The 18,499-nt window shown below is 47.5% G+C and overlaps 1 protein-coding gene and 1 pseudogene across 1 annotated transcript in view; both read left to right on the top strand.

The window, feature by feature from the left end:
• Window positions 1–18,499, top strand: part of CCND3 (cyclin D3) — a 160,269-nt gene that overhangs the window by 63,044 nt on the left and 78,726 nt on the right. The window lies entirely within an intron of this gene.
• LOC135052370 (5S ribosomal RNA) lies at window positions 12,625–12,743 on the top strand (annotated as a pseudogene).

The following is an 18,499-nucleotide window of genomic DNA, read 5'->3' as shown; positions in this document are numbered from 1 at the left end:
TCAGTACCAGGCACTGCCACTTTGCCTAGCTACAGCACCCAAGATATTTACAAAAGTCATGCCTGTCATGGCAGCACACCTTCGTCGTCAGGGAATCAGAATTCTCCCGTACCTGGATGACCTGCTGATCCTGGTGAATTCACACAAGGTCCTCCTCCGTCATCTCCAACTTGCATTAGCCTTCCTACAACGTCAGGAATGGCAGATAAATTGGAAGAAGTCCTCCCTTACACCATCGCAGTGGATGTTACACTTGGGAGCACTTCTGGACTCTCAAAGTCAACGACTTTTCCTATCACCGGACAAGATTTGGAAATTGAGGAACAAAATATTAAAGTTCCTTCACCGTCCTCGAGTGTCCGTTCACTCAGCAATGTAATTTCTCGGCCTGATGGTGTCCATGTTCGACATAGTCGAATTTGCACAGTTTCACTCACGCCCTCTGCAGTGGCTGATTCTTTCCAAGTGGAAAGGTCAGTCTCATTGCATTAAGTCACAAATGATATTAACTCCGGAGGTTCGACTTTCACTAACTTGGTGGCTCCATGAACCGCAGCTGCACTGTGGACAACCCTTCTGGTTCTCTAACTGGGTGCTGCTCACAACGGATGACAAACTTCGCGGCTGGGGAGCTGTAAGCAAACAACACTCGTTTCAGGGGCGATGAAGCCTGGCAGAGTCTCAATTACCAATCAATGTGTTGGAATTGAGAGCAGTGTACAATGCGTTGACTCTAGGCCGTACTGTTCTTCAGGGCAGACCTGTTAAGGTTTAGTCAGACAACGCCACAACAGTGGCATATATATCAATCATCAGGGCAGCACTTGCGGCTAAATGGCGATGCAAGAAGTGACCAAGATCCTCCTGTGTGTCGAATGGCATCTTCTGGCTATATCAGTGGTGTTCATTTCAGGTGTACTCAACTGGGCAGCGGATTTCCTCAGCCGTCAGGATGTTCATGCCGGAGAATGGGCTCTTCACCAAGAGGTCTTCCAACTCTTAGTGGACACATGGAGTCTACCAGTCGAGGATCTCATGGCCTTACGCTGCAACCACAAAGTTCCGCTATTCGGATCCCGGTCCAGGGATCCTCAGTCAGAATTCGTAGACGCCTTGTCAGTCCAGTGGACATTTTGTCTAGCGTACATCTTCCCTCCGGTATCTCTTCTACATCGGGTCATTTGGAAGTTCAAACAAGAAGGAAACCTCATTCTTGTAGCCCCAGGCTGGCCAAGATGGCATTGGTTCTCTGATCTTTAGGGCTATTGGGTAGGGCAACCCCTTCAACTTCCTCAACAACGGGACCTTCTATCGCAGGGCCCATGTCTCCATCCACATCTACCCCGTCTTTCTCTAGCATCCATAAGGGATATTGGGGAGACTTAGGCCCTCATTCCGAGTTGTTCGCTCGCTAGCTGCTTTTAGCAGCATTGCAAACGCTAGGCCGCCGCCCTCTGGGAGTGTATCTTAGCTTAGCAGACTAGCGAACGAAAGGTTAGCAAAACTGCTACTAAATAATTCCTTGCAGTTTCTGAGTAGCTCCAGACCTACTCCTAGATTGCGATCACCTCGGTCCGTTTAGTTCCTGGTTTGACGTCACAAACACGCCCTGCGTTCGGCCAGCCACTCCCCCGTTTCTCCAGCCACTCCTGCGTTTTTACCTGGCACGCCTGCGTTTTTTAGCACACTCCCTGAAAACGCTGAGTAGCAGCCCAGAAACACCCACTTCCTGTCAATCACACTACGATCACTCAAACGAGAAAAAAACGTTGCTCGAGCTTGTGTAAATCTCCAAAGTTTTGTGTTAAATTACTTAACGCATGCGCGCTGCGTACCATGCGCATGCGCATTTTCTACCTATGCTCCGTTGTGAAAAACGGCAACGAGCGAACAACTCGGAATGACCATCTTAGTACGATGGGGTATAGACGGGGTCCAAAGAAGCCGGTGCACTTTAAATTTCTTCACTGGCTCCTCCCCTCTATGCCCCCTCAGGAGAGGATGCACATCTCTGCAACTTCAGAGAGTTTTCTACAATTTCTTTTAAATGTGTGTTATTTTCGGTACGCTGTTTGGGAAACATGATACCTGCACCGTGGGAGTTAGGGGAGGGGGGCGGTCACCGGCCTTGCGAGGTGTAGAGCCGCTTCCCCGCTGCAGGACCACCGTCCTGATGGGTTGTTGTTCAGTGGGGCACTGCGCCTTGGCTGTCACAACCGCAGCACGCCGTACACCCCTAACATATGCCTGAAGGTGACGACTGTGGTGAGTACAAACCGGTGGCCCCGCTAAGGGGGTCCCCCGGTTCAAAGTGCGGCTAAACGCGGGCGCGGCATACGGGACCGTCCTTGGGGCACCCGCTAGAGCTGGCTTAAAACAGCTTGAACTAGCACTTTTGTGATGTTTTTAAGCAATCAGGAGACTTTGCCAGTATAAAAAATCACTGTAGCTCCGGCGCCATTGGGGGGCGGAGCTACCTCAAAGCGGGACCAGAGGCATTTTGGCGCCTTCCTCTGCTTAATGCAGCCACAGACAGCGCACACACAGCGCTTTCTGCCACAAGACACGCTGGAAAACTGGTACAGGGTGTAGCAAAGGTGGAGAGCCGCTATTGTACACTATCTGGGTCCTCTACAGGACAGAAATTATTAGTGTTTCTGTGATATAATTAGCTGTCAACCTCACTGGGACTGTGCAGCTAGTGGTGTGCTGGTGTCTCTATGTGTGTCTCCTCTCACATACAGTAAGGTCTAACTTGAAAAGTATTACTGTCTGTGTGTATGTTCTTGTGCTTACTGTGAAACATGGATAAAACAAGCTGTGCAGTGTATGTCACACTAGATTCTCTCCAGTATCAGCTGATTCTGGGGGTTATTCTGAGTTGATCGCAGCAGGAACTCTGTTAGCAGTTGGGCAAAACCATGTGCACTGCAGAGGAGGCAGATATAACATGTGCAGAGAGAGATAGATTTGGGTGTGGTGAGTTCAATCTGCAATCTAAATTGCAGTGTAAAAATAAAGCAGCCAGTATTTACCCTGCACAGAAACAAAATAACCCACCCAAATCTAACTCTCTGCAAATGTCATATCTGCCCCCCCCCCCTGCAGTGCACATGGTTTTGCCCAACTGCTAAAAAAATTTCCTATGATGCCTGATATGCTATCCCAGCTCACTGCAAATGTACAGAAACTCAGCTACAACAGGCTGTTGCAGATTTAGCTGCTAGGGCAGATGTTACACAGCCACCCCCCCCCCCCTTCCTTCTCATGCAGCACCACAGAAGCGTGGTTTGCCTGCTCTACTCTCTGATTCAGATGAGGAAATGCAGGAGGTTGGGGAGGACTTGGATCCCGTTAGTGGGGATTCCGATTCTGCTCAGGGTATTGAACCCCTCATACTGGCTATACGGGACATGTAAAAGCTCCCTCTAGAGGACGCTGCGTCACATCAGACGTTTTTCTTTACACAAAACAAGCCTAATGTCACTTTCCCTGATTCCACAGCGCTAGATGACTTATTCAAAATAGCCTGGAAAAATACAGACAAAAAATTCTAAGTGTCAAAAAAGTTTTTGCGCACTTTCCCATTTGCTCCTGAAGGTAGTAAGGTAGGAAATTTTGGGAAGAACCCCCGACTGTCCAAAAAGGCGGTGCTGCCTGGCTCCTTTACTATAAAAGATCCTGGGGACAGAAAATAGAGGCTACACTCAAATTTTTTTACATGGCAGCAGGTGTATCACAAAGGCCGGTCACAGCGGGTTGCTGGATGACCCATGCTATTCATTCATGGGCTACTCAAATTCAGGAGGGCCTCTCTGGGGCTATGCCTCTGGTCAGTACTGTGACCCTCCTAATTGTTATGCACACCAGTGCCTGCAGGAAAGTACTGGTGTCAGAACTGTTATGCACTCCAGTGTCTGCAGGAATGTACTGGTGTTTGAACTGTTATGCAAAACAAATGGACTCACAGACAAACTGGGGAATATGACATAACGTACACAGAAGGTAATAGGGTAACAAAATACACACAAAGTGAACAGAGAAGCCCAGAGGCTAAGGAACTGGGTATCTCCTTTGTATTAGAACTGCACAGATGGAAAAAGCAAGATGTTGTGTTTTAATACATAGAGAACCCGAAATGCTGTTGCTAAGGGCAACAGCAAAACCCTAAAGGGTTACCAACGGGTGTGGCAGTAAACTCCTTGGTCAGAGATGGAATGATAGACACAAGGAGAGTCTCCACAATCCTATTTCTCACTTGCAGTGCACAGGTTTTAGCTTACTGCCACTAAACTGACCCCTGACACCTAGCACAGTGAGACAGGATTAGACAGGCAAGTCTTAGAATACAGCCGCAAACTTGCTAAGTTCACAGAGTGGTAACAGAACCCCAGCAAGCTAAACGACTGACTCCAGTCTTACTGCTAGGTCTGGATTGGCAGAGTGTAATACCAAATCCCCAGGCCTATTTGCAGTAAGCAACAAACAAATACAAAGCTACACAGTACTGGCTAACTTTCATGAACTGACTAACCAACAAAGATTCAGCAGCATCTGCTTACCCTGAAAAGAGGCCTTATAAAGCAGGTGCTGTCCACGCCCCACTCAGACCTCACAGACTGTGAGCACAAAAACCAGCACCGGATCCCCTGCCGTGCACAGAGCCTATAACCACTGCACAGTAAAAGACCCGAACCGGAGTATCAGCTGCGCTCAGGTTACTCCACTAGCACTTGTCTCCCGGTTGCCATGACGACGTGGCAGCACAGGGCAGGAGACCCTAACAGTACCCCCCCTCTGACGAGGGGTCAAAGAACCCCTACCACCGGGTTTATCGGGGAACTGCGAGAAGAAAGAGCGTATCAGTCTGGGGGCATGAAGATCACAACTGCGCACCCACGACCGCTCCTCCGGGCCATACCCCTTCCAGTGCACCAAAAATGACAGCCGACCCCGAACCACCTTGGAGTCAAGAATCCTTTCAACAACAAACTCCCTCTGGCCACGTATCAGAAGAGGGGAAGGTCTTCCACTGGAAGAAGGATTACTAATCGCCCGTTTTAAAAGGGAACAATGAAATGTTTTATTGATACCCAAAGAACGGGGCAGATCTAACTGAAATGCCACCGGATTGATAACCCTGGTGATCTTATAAGGGCCGATGAACCGGGGCCCTAACTTATGAGATGGCTGTCTCAACTTCAAATTCTTGGTAGACAACCAGACGAAGTCTCCTAATTTGAAGCTGCAGGGTCTTTTCCGCTTATCAAAAACCCTTTTGGTCACTAATGACACAGACACAAGGGCTTTCTTCACTTTCCGCCAAATACCTCTAAGGACCGAAACCACAGAGGAACCACCAGGCGTGGAGTCCAGGGGGTCAAAAGAATTGGCCTTAGGATGATGCCCATACACACAAAGGAAGGGAGAGATCCCTGTAGCAGAGTGAGCCGCGTTGTTATAGGCAAACTCCGCCATGGACAGATGAGCAACCCAGTCAGTCTGACACTTGGAGACATAACACCTGAGGAACTGCTCCAAGGACTGGTTCACCCTTTCAGTCTGCCCATTAGACTGCGGATGGTAGCCTGACGACAAGCTGACAGAAATCTGGAGATCGGAACAAAATGCCCTCCAGAATTTGGCCACAAACTGGGATCCGCGGTCAGAGACCACATCAAGTGGCAACCCGTGGAGACGCACAACATGCAGCATAAATAATTCAGACAGGCGTCTGGCTGATGGCAGCCCAACCAGTGGAACGAAGTGCGCCATCTTCGAAAACCTGTCAACGACAACCCAGATGGCTGTCATCCCCGAGGATTTGGGCAAGTCCACCACAAAATCCATTGAAATGTGGGTCCATGGCTTAGATGGGATAGAGAGTGGATGTAATGGGCCAACAGGAACCCCTCTAGGAGTCTTATTTCGGGCACAGATGTCACATGCCCGAACCCACTGATCCACATCCTTAGCCACCGAGGGCCACCACACCGCCCTAGATAGCAACTCCCGAGTTCTGGCAATACCCGGGTGACCTGCCGACTTCTTGGCATGGAATTCCAGGAACACTCGCTGTCTTAACCTAGGAGGCACAAACAAAAGACCTACCGGAAGGTCTGGAGGAGCCTGCTCCTGTGCTCTAAGGACTAATGATAAGAGGTCCTGGGTAATGCCCACTTTAATACATGATGGGGAAACAATGGGCAACGGCTCCTCGGTGGTCTCCTGGATTGGAGCAAAACTCTGCGAGAGCGCATCAGCCTTGATGTTTTTTGACCCAGGGCGATATGTTATCAAAAAATTAAAGCGAGCAAAAAACAAAGCCCATCGTGCCTGCCTGGCATTGAGACGCTTCGCTGACTCTAAATATGCCAGATTCTTATGGTCAGTGAGAATTGAGACCACAAACTTAGCCCCCTCAAGCCAGTGTCTCCACTCCTCGAGTGCATCCTTAATAGCCAACAATTCCCGGTTACCCACGTCATAATTCATCTCGGCAGGCGAAAATTTACGGGAAAAGTAAGCACAGGGATGAAGGCGATTATCAGACACTCCCATCTGAGAAAGCACTGCCCCAATACCCATCTCAGAGGCATCCACCTCCACCACAAAAGGACGCTCTGGATCTGGGTGTCGCAGCACCTTGGCCGAAACAAATGCCCTTTTGAGACGGGCAAAAGCCGCTTTAGCCTCACAAGACCAGTGAGCAACATCCGCCCCTTTCTTAGTGAGTGCCACCAAGGGCGCCACTATAGACGAAAATCCAGCGATAAATCGTCTATAAAAATTTGCAAAGCCCAGGAAACGCTGAAGCGCCTTCAAACTAGTGGGCTGCACCCAATCCAGGACTGCCTGTACCTTGGAACCCTCCATTTGGAAACCTTCTGGGGAGATAATATATCCTAGAAATGCGATTTGCTGAACTTCAAATTCGCACTTCTCCAGCTTCGCCCCAAGCCGGTGGTCTCTGAGTTTCTGGAGGACTAAGCGTACATGCTTCCGATGTTCCTCCAGGGAATGGGAGAAGATTAGGATGTCATCTAAGTATACAACTAAGAATCTATCCAAATATTCCCTGAGCACATCATTCATGAAATCCTGGAAGACTGCCGGGGCATTACAGAGCCCAAAAGGCATCACCAAATATTCATAATGCCCTGAGTGGGTATTAAAGGCAGTCTTCCATTCATCCCCCTCTCTTATTCGGATTAGATTGTACGCACCGCGTAGGTCAATCTTAGAAAAAATGGTGGCAGTACGAAGCTGGTCAAACAAGACCGAAATGAGAGGCAGTGGGTATGAGTTTTTAATCGTGATACGGTTCAATTCCCTGAAGTCGATGCAGGGTCGCAACGAACCGTCCTTTTTACCCACGAAGAAGAACCCCGACCCAACTGGAGACTGTGAAGGTCTGATAAATCCCTTAGCCAAGTTCTCCTGAATGTACTCTGCCATAGCCTGAGTCTCAGGACGTGACAGGGAGTACAACCTGCTCTTGGGAAGCTTAGCATTTGGCAACAAATCAATGGCACAGTCATAGGGGCGATGGGGAGGTAGTACCTCTGCAACTTTTTTGGAGAACACGTCCGCAAAATCTGCATAACACCCTGGCAATCCTGGCAAACTTAGCTGCGAGAGCCTGACTGGAAGGCTCAAGCAACTCCTGAAACAATCAGTACCCCAACTAAGAATCTCCCTAGAGACCCAGTCAAATTGAGGATTGTGGGCCCTTAACCAGGGTAACCCCAACACCAATGGGGCAAAAGTACAGACAGTCACATAAAAGGACAATTTTTCAGAGTGTGTGGCTCCAATAAACAAAGAAATCTGGCTAGTGCAAGAGGTAATTTTACCTTGGGATAATGGTTCCCCGTTTAACCCACAAATCTCAATTTCCGATGCCAAGGGTACTAAGGGAACAGAGTGTTTCAGGGCGAATTGGCGGTCCATAAAAACCCCGTCGGCCCCACTGTCCACAAAGGCCTCAGTCTTGACAGTTTGACCGAGGATCTTCAAGGTCACCGGAATGATAAAAGTCTTCTTGGGAAATTCTGACTTCTGGCCTGACAGGATATTTCCCATCACCCTCAGGCCCTGAAGTTTTCCGGCTTTTCTGGGCATGATACTACCACATGACCTTTATTCCCACAGTACAAACACAACCCCTGCTGTCTCCTCCGCGTCTTCTCACGCGAGGAGAGGCGGGTAGCCCCAATCTGCATAGGCTCCTCAGAAAATTCCTCAGAGTCTGAGGTTCCCTTGAGAAGGAAGGAAATCTCAGTCTCCCTTTCAAGCCTACGCTCTCTCAGCCGTCTATCCACCCGGATGGATAACTGCATGAGCTGATCCAAGCTATCAGGCAAGGGATATTGTACCAGTTGGTCCTTTATCTGGTTAGAAAGACCTCTTCGGTACTGGTGTCTCAGGGCTGGGTCATTCCACTGGGTATCATGGGCCAACCTCCGAAACTCCGTACAGTAAACCTCAACTGGCCTTCGCCCTTGCTTAAGGATCGAAATCTGAGCCTCGGCTGAGGCCGTCTTGTCAGGGTCATCATACAACATGCCCAGTGCCGTAAAAAAAGCATCAACACTTTTAAGCGACGGACAGTCAGGCTGCAACCCATATGCCCAGACCTGTGGGTCTCCTTGTAGCAAGGAAATCACTATGCCCACCCGCTGAATCTCCGACCCAGAAGACTGAGGCCTAAGCCGGAAGTATAGCTTGCAGCTCTCCTTGAAACAAAAGAACTGCGAGCGATCTCCAGAAAAACGATCCGGGAGATTTACTTTCGGCTCCTTAACCCCTGCAGGTGCTGCTGCTGCGGGAGCTCCACCAGCAGCCTGGGAGGTGTGCATTTTAATGGACAAATCATTAAATTGTCGAGTCAGGACCTGCACCTGATCGACCACCTGTTGCAACGTATTTTGAGGGGTATGCTCCATATTCCCACAAAATTTCAACAGGAGTATTAGGCTGCTGAATATGTTATGCACACCAGTGCCTGCAGGAAAGTACTGGTGTCAGAACTGTTATGCACTCCAGTGTCTGCAGGAATGTACTGGTGTTTGAACTGTTATGCAAAACAAATGGACTCACAGACAAACTGGGGAATATGACATAACGTACACAGAAGGTAATAGGGTAACAAAATACACACAAAGTGAACAGAGAAGCCCAGAGGCTAAGGAACTGGGTATCTCCTTTGTATTAGAACTGCACAGATGGAAAAAGCAAGATGTTGTGTTTTAATACATAGAGAACCCGAAATGCTGTTGCTAAGGGCAACAGCAAAACCCTAAAGGGTTACCAACGGGTGTGGCAGTAAACTCCTTGGTCAGAGATGGAATGATAGACACAAGGAGAGTCTCCACAATCCTATTTCTCACTTGCAGTGCACAGGTTTTAGCTTACTGCCACTAAACTGACCCCTGACACCTAGCACAGTGAGACAGGATTAGACAGGCAAGTCTTAGAATACAGCCGCAAACTTGCTAAGTTCACAGAGTGGTAACAGAACCCCAGCAAGCTAAACGACTGACTCCAGTCTTACTGCTAGGTCTGGATTGGCAGAGTGTAATACCAAATCCCCAGGCCTATTTGCAGTAAGCAACAAACAAATACAAAGCTACACAGTACTGGCTAACTTTCATGAACTGACTAACCAACAAAGATTCAGCAGCATCTGCTTACCCTGAAAAGAGGCCTTATAAAGCAGGTGCTGTCCACGCCCCACTCAGACCTCACAGACTGTGAGCACAAAAACCAGCACCGGATCCCCTGCCGTGCACAGAGCCTATAACCACTGCACAGCAAAAGACCCGAACCGGAGTATCAGCTGCGCTCAGGTTACTCCACTAGCACTTGTCTCCCGGTTGCCATGACGACGTGGCAGCACAGGGCAGGAGACCCTAACACTAATGCACATTAAGGACACTACATGCGTCCTGTGTGATTCGCACAAGGAGATGGGGAATATTAATGATAGGACTTCTGCCATGGCAGTGTCGGCACGCAGGGCTTTGTGGTTGCGTCAATGGATAGCGGACGCAGAATCAAAGTGTAGTGTGGAATCCCTCCCTTTTTCAGTGGAATGGCTCTTTGGGGTTGAGTTGGATACGTGGATTTCCAAAGTCACGGCTGGGAAATCCACGTTTCTCCCCTCTGGGGCCCCGCTGACTAGGCTTTCCTACCTGGGGCCATCTGTTCAGTCCTTTCGGTCTAACAGATTTCGTTCTAGGGCCAGAGGTGCCTCTAATGCAAATAGAGGCACCAGAGGTAAGTCAAAAAGACCTGCAACCGCCGGTTTTCAGGAACAGAGCACCAGTTCTGCTTCCACTAAGTCCTCAGCATGACGTTGCCCACCCACCCCGAGGTAGGAGCTCAATTGCGTCACTTCAGCCACATCTGGGAAAGTTCCTGCCAGGATACCTGGGTAAGGGACCTAATTTCTCAAGGCTACAAGCTGGAGTTCGACGGCGCTCCTCCCCAATGGTTTTTCATATCAAGCTTACTAGCTTTGAAGGATATGCGGGTTACATTGCAACAGGCTATCCGAAAGTTGGTCCAGTCCCATGTCATTGTCCCAGTACTGATACCACAACGAGGCAGGGGTTATTACTCCAACCTGTTTGTGGTTCCAAAGTCGGACGGCTTGGTACGGTCCATTTTCAGCCTAAAGTCCTCGAATCCTTACCTAAAGGTTTTCAAGTTCAAAATGGAATCCCTAAGGGCAGTGATTGCGGGTCTGGAAGAACAGGAGTTCCTCGATTCCCTGGATATCAAGGACGCCTACCTTCATATTCTAATTTGGCCACCTCATCAGACTTTCTGCAGCGGGGTAAACTGGTATTCCACAGGGAATAACATCGGGGTGTAGAGTTGGATCTTGATCCGAGGCACCAACAGGCTAAAGCTTTGACTGTTCCCAGGATGCACTGCACCGCCTCCTCTATAGCCCCACCTCCAGGCACTGGAGCTAAGTTTGTAAGTTGGTGCCTGCAGTGCCGGTCACTAAGAAGTGGGGCTGCGCTAGGCAGCCCTGAAAAGAGCTTTTTTAGAAGACTTCAAGGGCCGCAGCACTTTCGATGTCTTTGTGACATGCTCTGCTGCGGATCCATCACCTCCCTCAGTGGCGCTGAATACTCCCGGGGCCTGGTTCCCATGTACTTGCAGCGGAGACACACCGGTTTTCTTCAGGCACACCACGGCTGTTATTCTCCAGGATTGCGTCACTGCACTTGAAGGGGGAAGGTAAGGTAAATCGCGGTCCCAGGAGATACACAGTGCGTCTGTGTTCACTAAAAGTTCCCGGAGCGGCGGTGTACACTAGTAGCGTCTGGATCCACTCAGCGTTCGCTAACGTATTGATCGATCTTGGAAGTGAGGTGAGTATCCCTGTATCCCACTCTACTGGAGTACGGGTTATACAGCACTAAATTTCTATCTACTTTTGTCACTATGAATAGTTAAATTTAAGTGCCTATTGCATATGAGTTTGTGTACATTACTGTGGTTTTCTGTGCATTGCGTCTGAATACGTTAAGATCTGTATAAAACAGAACTCAGTAATATGTACTCCTACATACTTTAAAATGTGTTCGTAGTTGATTATGTGCGCATATGACTAATATAACATGTGACTGACTGCTAGTGTGATTGCTGACTTTTATATATGTTTGTCAGTTGGTCTTCTGATCCTCAATGCTGATGCATGGGTAAGGGTCAGATTGATATCACTTTAGAATGATAAAGTGGTTACAGTCACAAATTGTGTAGTACACTGTGAAAGTGCTGATTATTTATCATGTCTAAGAGCGGCAAAAGTGACGAGAGTACACTTACAGTAACACCAAGACTCATATCATGCTGTCTTGCAAAAACTGTGTTAAACCATCCTGTACCAGATCAGAGAGGATGTGTAAAAGGGTTTGCTTTTCAGCATAATACAAGGCAGATCCCTGATCTACGTCTTTGCACAGACCTTGTCCAGTATAGCTGAAAGGTTTATTCCTACAGCTTCAATACCAGGAATAGGGTTCACTATTAACCCATACATGCAGCTCTCTACCTACGGGATCCCCAACAGCTTTTCCAATAAAACAAGCTGATAAACCGAGTGTAAATAAATCATCAACTGCACAGGCTACGCATGATGATTCATCAGACGATGAAAGCTCTACATACTCTACTTCGGCATACAAAGAACAGGTAGAAGGTATCAGCTCAGTGAATATAGCTGAATTAATGAGAGCAGTAAAGGCTTTTCTGTCCTTAGAGGATTCAGCAGAGCCTGTGTTAAAAATAAGGTACCTATGTTTAAACGTCCCAAAATAATAGGGCCTCCTCATGGGGGACCCCAGCAGCTGATGGAAATCATGGAAAAGTCTGGACTATACCCAATAAGGAATATAGGTTCCCAGTAAATGAGATTCCAAATATCCTTTTCCAGCTGGGGACTGTTTCAAAATGGGAAGTGCCTCCTAAAGTAGATACGCATATCATTGATAGTGCAAAAATCTATATGGCCTTTGCCGTCAACGTCAAAGAGGGATGATTTTCTGAAAACCATATTGTCTCTGTCTGGGTCAGTCATAAGGCCAGCCATGACTTCACCTTGCAATCTACAGCCACACCACACTGGATAGGCCCAAGCTCACTAGATCTTTGAAGATAAGCAGTGTTGGGCCTGGTTAGTTCTTGGATGGGAGACCACCTTGGAATACCAGCTGCTGTAGGTACACTGGACTGAGGTACTGGAAGACAGGAAAAACAATAGGAAAGTGCTAATTTAATCTGTAGTAGATTTTATTAATTAGTCATTTCTAAAAGCTAAAGTTAATACCGGCCAGTATCAATAAAATTCACTAACATTTAATAAAACAAATACATATAACACACATCTATAGAGACAGTGACCTAAAAAACTATATTACAACTGCAGACCAAGTCTCTGTATAATGTCCTTATGTGATACTTTGTATTATGGCAACATGCTTGCTAGTCAGTCCACAAATCCAATGTAACAAATAAAGCATGCACTTGAAAGCTCCTTTCTTTACAATTGGTGGTCACCTGTTACCTTGATAATGCAATTAGTGGCTTTTTGTTAGTTTCGCTGCCAAGATAGTTTAATAGTAAGCAGTCATGCATGGCCATGCAAAAATACTGTCTAATTCTGTCCGGAGCTCTTGTTAGCAAATATTGCATCACAGCATATTTTGTGGCTCTGTGAGCAAACCTGTTACACCGCAATTGGATGATTACCCTCCCGGCTGCAGCTCTCTTATTCAGCCTTATCTGGAGTCCGTAGATCACCTCTATGGCAACGATGTTCCTCCCGGCTGCTTGTTCACCAGCCTTAACAGGATTGTGTAGTCACTTCTCCACCTCTTAACCCCTCTCTGCAATGGGGTAAAGTATAAGCCAGCCGGCTAGTAAGTAAACCTCCACTATATCCCGTGAATGGGAGACGAAACAGACGCGTTTCCCCGCCTTTAGACCTCGGCGGCTTCCTCAGTGTGAATCACTCTCCCTGACCGCACGTCCTTTAAAACACATTTGTTTCCCGCGGCCCGTGCTTGCGCAAGCACGGTCTGCTGGAAACAAATGTGTTTTAAAGGACGTGCGGTCAGGGAGAGTGATTCACACTGAGGAAGCCGCCGAGGTCTAAAGGCGGGGAAACGCGTCTGTTTCGTCTCCCATACACGGGATATAGTGGAGGTTTACTTACTAACCGGCCGGCTTATACTTTACCCCATTGCAGAGAGGGGTTAAGAGGTGGAGAAGTGACTACACAATCCTGTTAAGGCTGGTGAACAAGCAGCCGGGAGGAACATCGTTGCCATAGAGGTGATCTACGGACTCCAGATAAGGCTGAATAAGAGAGCTGCAGCCGGGAGGGTAATCATCCAATTGCGGTGTAACAGGTTTGCTCACAGAGCCACAAAATATGCTGTGATACAATATTTGCTAACAAGAGCTCCGGACAGAATTAGACAGTATTTTTGCATGGCCATGCATGACTGCTTACTATTCAACTATCTTGGCAGCGAAACTAACAAAAAGCCACTAATTGCATTATCAAGGTAACAGGTGACCACCAATTGTAAAGAAAGGAGCTTTCAAGTGCATGCTTTATTTGTTACATTGGATTTGTGGACTGACTAGCAAGCATGTTGCCATAATACAAAGTATCACATAAGGACATTATACAGAGACTTGGTCTGCAGTTGTAATACAGTTTTTTTAGGTCACTGTCTCTATAGATGTGTGTTATATGTATTTGTTTTATTAAATGTTAGTGAATTTTATTGATACTGGCCGGTATTAACTTTAGCTTTTAGAAATAACTAATTAATAAATCTACTACAGATTAAATTAGCGCTTTCCTATTGTTTTTCTTGTTTTGCTGAATATGAGGGGTGTATAAACCAATTACCCCTGGGAAAGCAGCAAATTTGTCTGTTCAATAAAGGCGCCTGGGTTTTTTTGTTTTTTACTGGAAGACAGGTTTTCAGTGCCTGCAAGGGGATGCGGTCAACATCCCGCTGGACGGGATCCCGGCGGTCAAAATCCCGACCGCCACAATCCCGACCGCCACAATCCCGACATATTCTCCCTCCGTGGGTGTCCACGACACCTATAGAGGGAGAATATAATAGTGTGCCGAGCGTAGCGAGGCACTGTGCCCGCAGTGTGGCGAGCGAAGCGAGCCCGCAAGGGGCTGCGTTCCGCTCGCCACCCCTGTCGGGATTGTGTGGTCGGGATTCCGGCGTCGGTATTTCGACCGCCGGGATCCCGTCCAGCGGGATTACGTACTGATCCCCCTGCAAGGGAGCAAGAATCCCATATAGCTCATATGGATACTAATGTTCTAGGGCACAGGTTCTCAAACTCGGTCCTCAGGACCCCACACGGTGCATGTTTTGCAGGTCTCCTCACAGAATCACAAGTGACATAATTAGCTCAATCTGTGGACCTTTTAAAATGTGTCAAGTGAGTAATTAATACACCCGTGCACTTGCTGGGTTACCTGCAAAACATGCACTGTGTGGGGTCCTGAGGACCGAGTTTGAGAACCACTGTTCTAGGGCATCAGCATTAACAATAGCTGCTCGCAGAGCGGTTTTGCTTACATACATGGAAAGCTGATTCAGAATTAAAGAAGGTTCTGGAAACTTTGCCTTTGGCTGGAAGTTTCTGTTTGGGAAGGAGTTATTCTGGAGTCAGAAACAGACTCCAAGAAGGTCACGTTTCCTTCCACATACAACCCCAAACCTAGGGGTCCGGTTTCGGCCTTGTCGGTCATAAAGGAACGTAACAGCCCCAATACAATAAGTTTGGTAAGGCAAAGAAGCAAAGGCAACCAGAGGGCCAGCTCCAAACCAGAGGATAAGACATCAGCATGATGGTGCGGGCCTCCTTCTGGGGGACCCCAAAAGGATAAGAGGCCGACTTCTTCAGTTTGCACAGATCTGGTAGCAGTCTACAAACAGATGCCTGGGTACAAAAAGCGGTACCTCTAGGTTATGCTTTCCCTTCTAGAAGCATCCTCGAAGGTTCTTCTGTTCCAGTCCGTCTCGGGTAGAGGCGAAGGAGGGGTTTGCAAGAAGCAGTTCAGAAATTGCTTTTGTCAGGAATAGTCATTCCAGTAACCCCTGCACAATAGGGACAGGAGTTTTTACTCCAACCGAGTTTGGGTTCAGAAGGATCCTTTCACCCCATTCTCAAAATCCAAAGCAGATAAGTTTGGGTACCACGGTTCACGTGGAAACATTGCGATCCATAGTTTTTGCATGTAGCCAGGAGATTACATGGTATCTCTGGATAGTTAGGATGCTTACCTACAGGTTCCTATAGCACTTTTCCATCAGTGCTATCTCAAGGTTCACCATCCTCCAGCAACATTTTCAGTTCCAGACCTTACCCTTTGGGTTCGCCACAGCCCTCAGAGTATGTACCAAAATTATGATGATTATGGCAGCTTATCTCCGCAAGAAGGGGATAAGAAAATTGCCATACCTCGACCACCTTTTTTATCCTGGCATAATCACAGGAAAAGCTTTTGTGCCATCTCCAACAGACAATGACTTGTCTGCAGAGGCACAGGTGGTTCATAAAGTGGGCAAAGTCATCTCTGGTTCTGTCACAACGGATGACTCGCTGTGGGGCTGTACTGAGTTCAAGTCTGCAGAAAATTGATTACCTTGGAACAAGATATCCAAGGTACAGTCAAGGACTCAGGAGTTGTTACACAGTCAAACAATATCCACACAGCTATGCGACTGATGGGTTTGATGGTGTTAACATTCAACATGGTGGAGTATAAACAATTCCACTCAAGACCTCGGCAACATCTGATTCTGGCCAGATGGAATGGAATACATCAGACAATAAAGAAACAGACTATGGTACTTTCACACAAGGTAAGAAAGTCATCAGCCTGGGCTACAGACATCCCATCTAGACAAAGGGAGAACCTTTTTGTATATCAGATGGGGGCTCCTGACAACAGATGCCAGTCTTCAGGGCTGGGGAGCAGTGTCCGGAATGGACCACAGAAGAAAGTTGCCTGCCAATAAATCTGTTAGAACTTCGGGCCATATACATGGCAATGATTCAGGCAAAGGACACTCTTTAAGGAAGACCAGTCCAGATCCGTTCGGACAATTTAACGGCAGGAGCGTACCTCAACCATCGGGGAGGAACGCGCAGCCAAACAGCAATGAAGGAGGTAAGTCTCATACTAAAGTGAGCAGAACTCCATCTTCCAGCATTGTCCGCAGTATTCGTTCCGGGAGTCCTAAACTGGGAATAGATACGCCAGATGAAAATCCCATTTCACTGACAAGGCGTCCACAAAGATCACTCCGGGATCCTTTGTTCTTGCCCCGTATGCGGGCACTTTGTTGTTCAGATGAGACGCCATTAAATCTATCTCTGGCAAACCCCACTTGTCTACCAGAGTCTGCAAGACTTCCGGGTGTAGAGCCCATTCGCTTGCTTGAATAGCGTGTTGACTGAGATCTCATGGTGCAGTGAAAGAAATATCTTTTCAAGTTTCCAGGGTCTTAGATTTCCTTCAGGCGGGAATGGATAAGGGTTTGAAGGTGGCTTCCTTGAGAGTACCAGTATCAGCATTGACTGTATGGTTCCAAAAGAAAATCATCAATTTACAGGATGTGCGTACTTTTTCCAGGGAATGCTGCGCATTCAACCTCTTTTTGTTCCTCCTACAGTGCCTTGGGATTTAAGTCTGGTCCTCAAAGCCCTTCAAGTTGCTCCGTTTGAACCACTTAATAAAGGGGATCTTAAATATTTGACATCTAAAGTGCTCTTTCTACTGACTATGACATCAGCTAGAAGAGTATCAGATTTAGGAGCGCTGCCATGTAAATCTCCTTTTCTGATTTTTTTATCCAGATAAAGTAGTTCTCAGAACTAGGTCTGGTTATCTTCCTAAGGTGGTCTCTTAGTTTCACCTTAATGAAATTGTAGTCCCGGCTTTTCAGGTATCGGGACTTTCTGCGGGAGAAGTGTCGTTGAACGTAGTCCGTGCATTAAGAATCTTCGTGGATCGTACCAGTGCCGTGAGAAAGACAGATTCTCTCTTAATTTTATACAGGATTCACAAGAGAGGATGGCCTGCTAATAAATAGACGCTGGCTAGAGTGCTTCGAATGACGATTTCGGAAGCATATTCTCAAGCGGATCTCCCTGTTCCGGCTAATGTCTCTGTTCACTCTACTCGTAAGGTAGGTCCTTCATAGGCAGCACAACATGGTGCTTCAGCAGAACAGATATGTAAGGCAGCCACATAGTCTCCGATTAACACATTCATTAGACATTATGCTTGGATACTTTTGCCTCTCATGACGCTGAATTCGGGCGTAAGGTTCTCCTGTCCAATCAGGAGCATCCCCACCACTAAAATTGCTTTGGGAAATCCCATTGTTATCCTGTGGATAACCTGTGGACCCTGCCGGAGAAATATACGTTATGGTAAGAACTTACCGTTGATAACGGTATTTCTCCTAAGTCCACAGGTCCAACAGGGATCCCACCCTGACGCACCTGATTTGAGGATCTTGCTACTCACTAACTTCTTCCTTCTTGTACGGAATGGTGTGCATGTGTGTTCTTCTCGCCTGTGTGTTCTTCTCGCCTGATTAGGGCTCTACATAATGCTACTGCCTAAATGCTTTGGAATCCAACTGATTTGCCTGAGCCAGTGGGCGGGGATATATGGACAGGCCCGTTGCATCCTGGGAGGCCTGAAAGCTTGTGATCGTTTGGTGCCAATCTGCTCCATCATATCCCATTGTTATCCTGTGGAACCTGTGGACTTAGGAGAAACACCGTTATCAACGGTAAGTTCTTACCATAACATATATTTCTGCTGCGGGGTACACTGGGCTCCACAAGGATTAACATCGGCGTGTAGAGTAGGATCTTAAACCGAGGCACCAACAGGCTCAAAGCTTTTGACTGTTTC

Source organism: Pseudophryne corroboree, chromosome 2 (genome assembly GCF_028390025.1).
Source record: "Pseudophryne corroboree isolate aPseCor3 chromosome 2, aPseCor3.hap2, whole genome shotgun sequence".
Lineage (NCBI taxonomy): Eukaryota > Metazoa > Chordata > Amphibia > Anura > Myobatrachidae > Pseudophryne > Pseudophryne corroboree.
The sequence above is the reverse complement of the archived record's forward strand: the minus strand, read 5'-3'. Positions and strand labels throughout refer to the sequence as shown.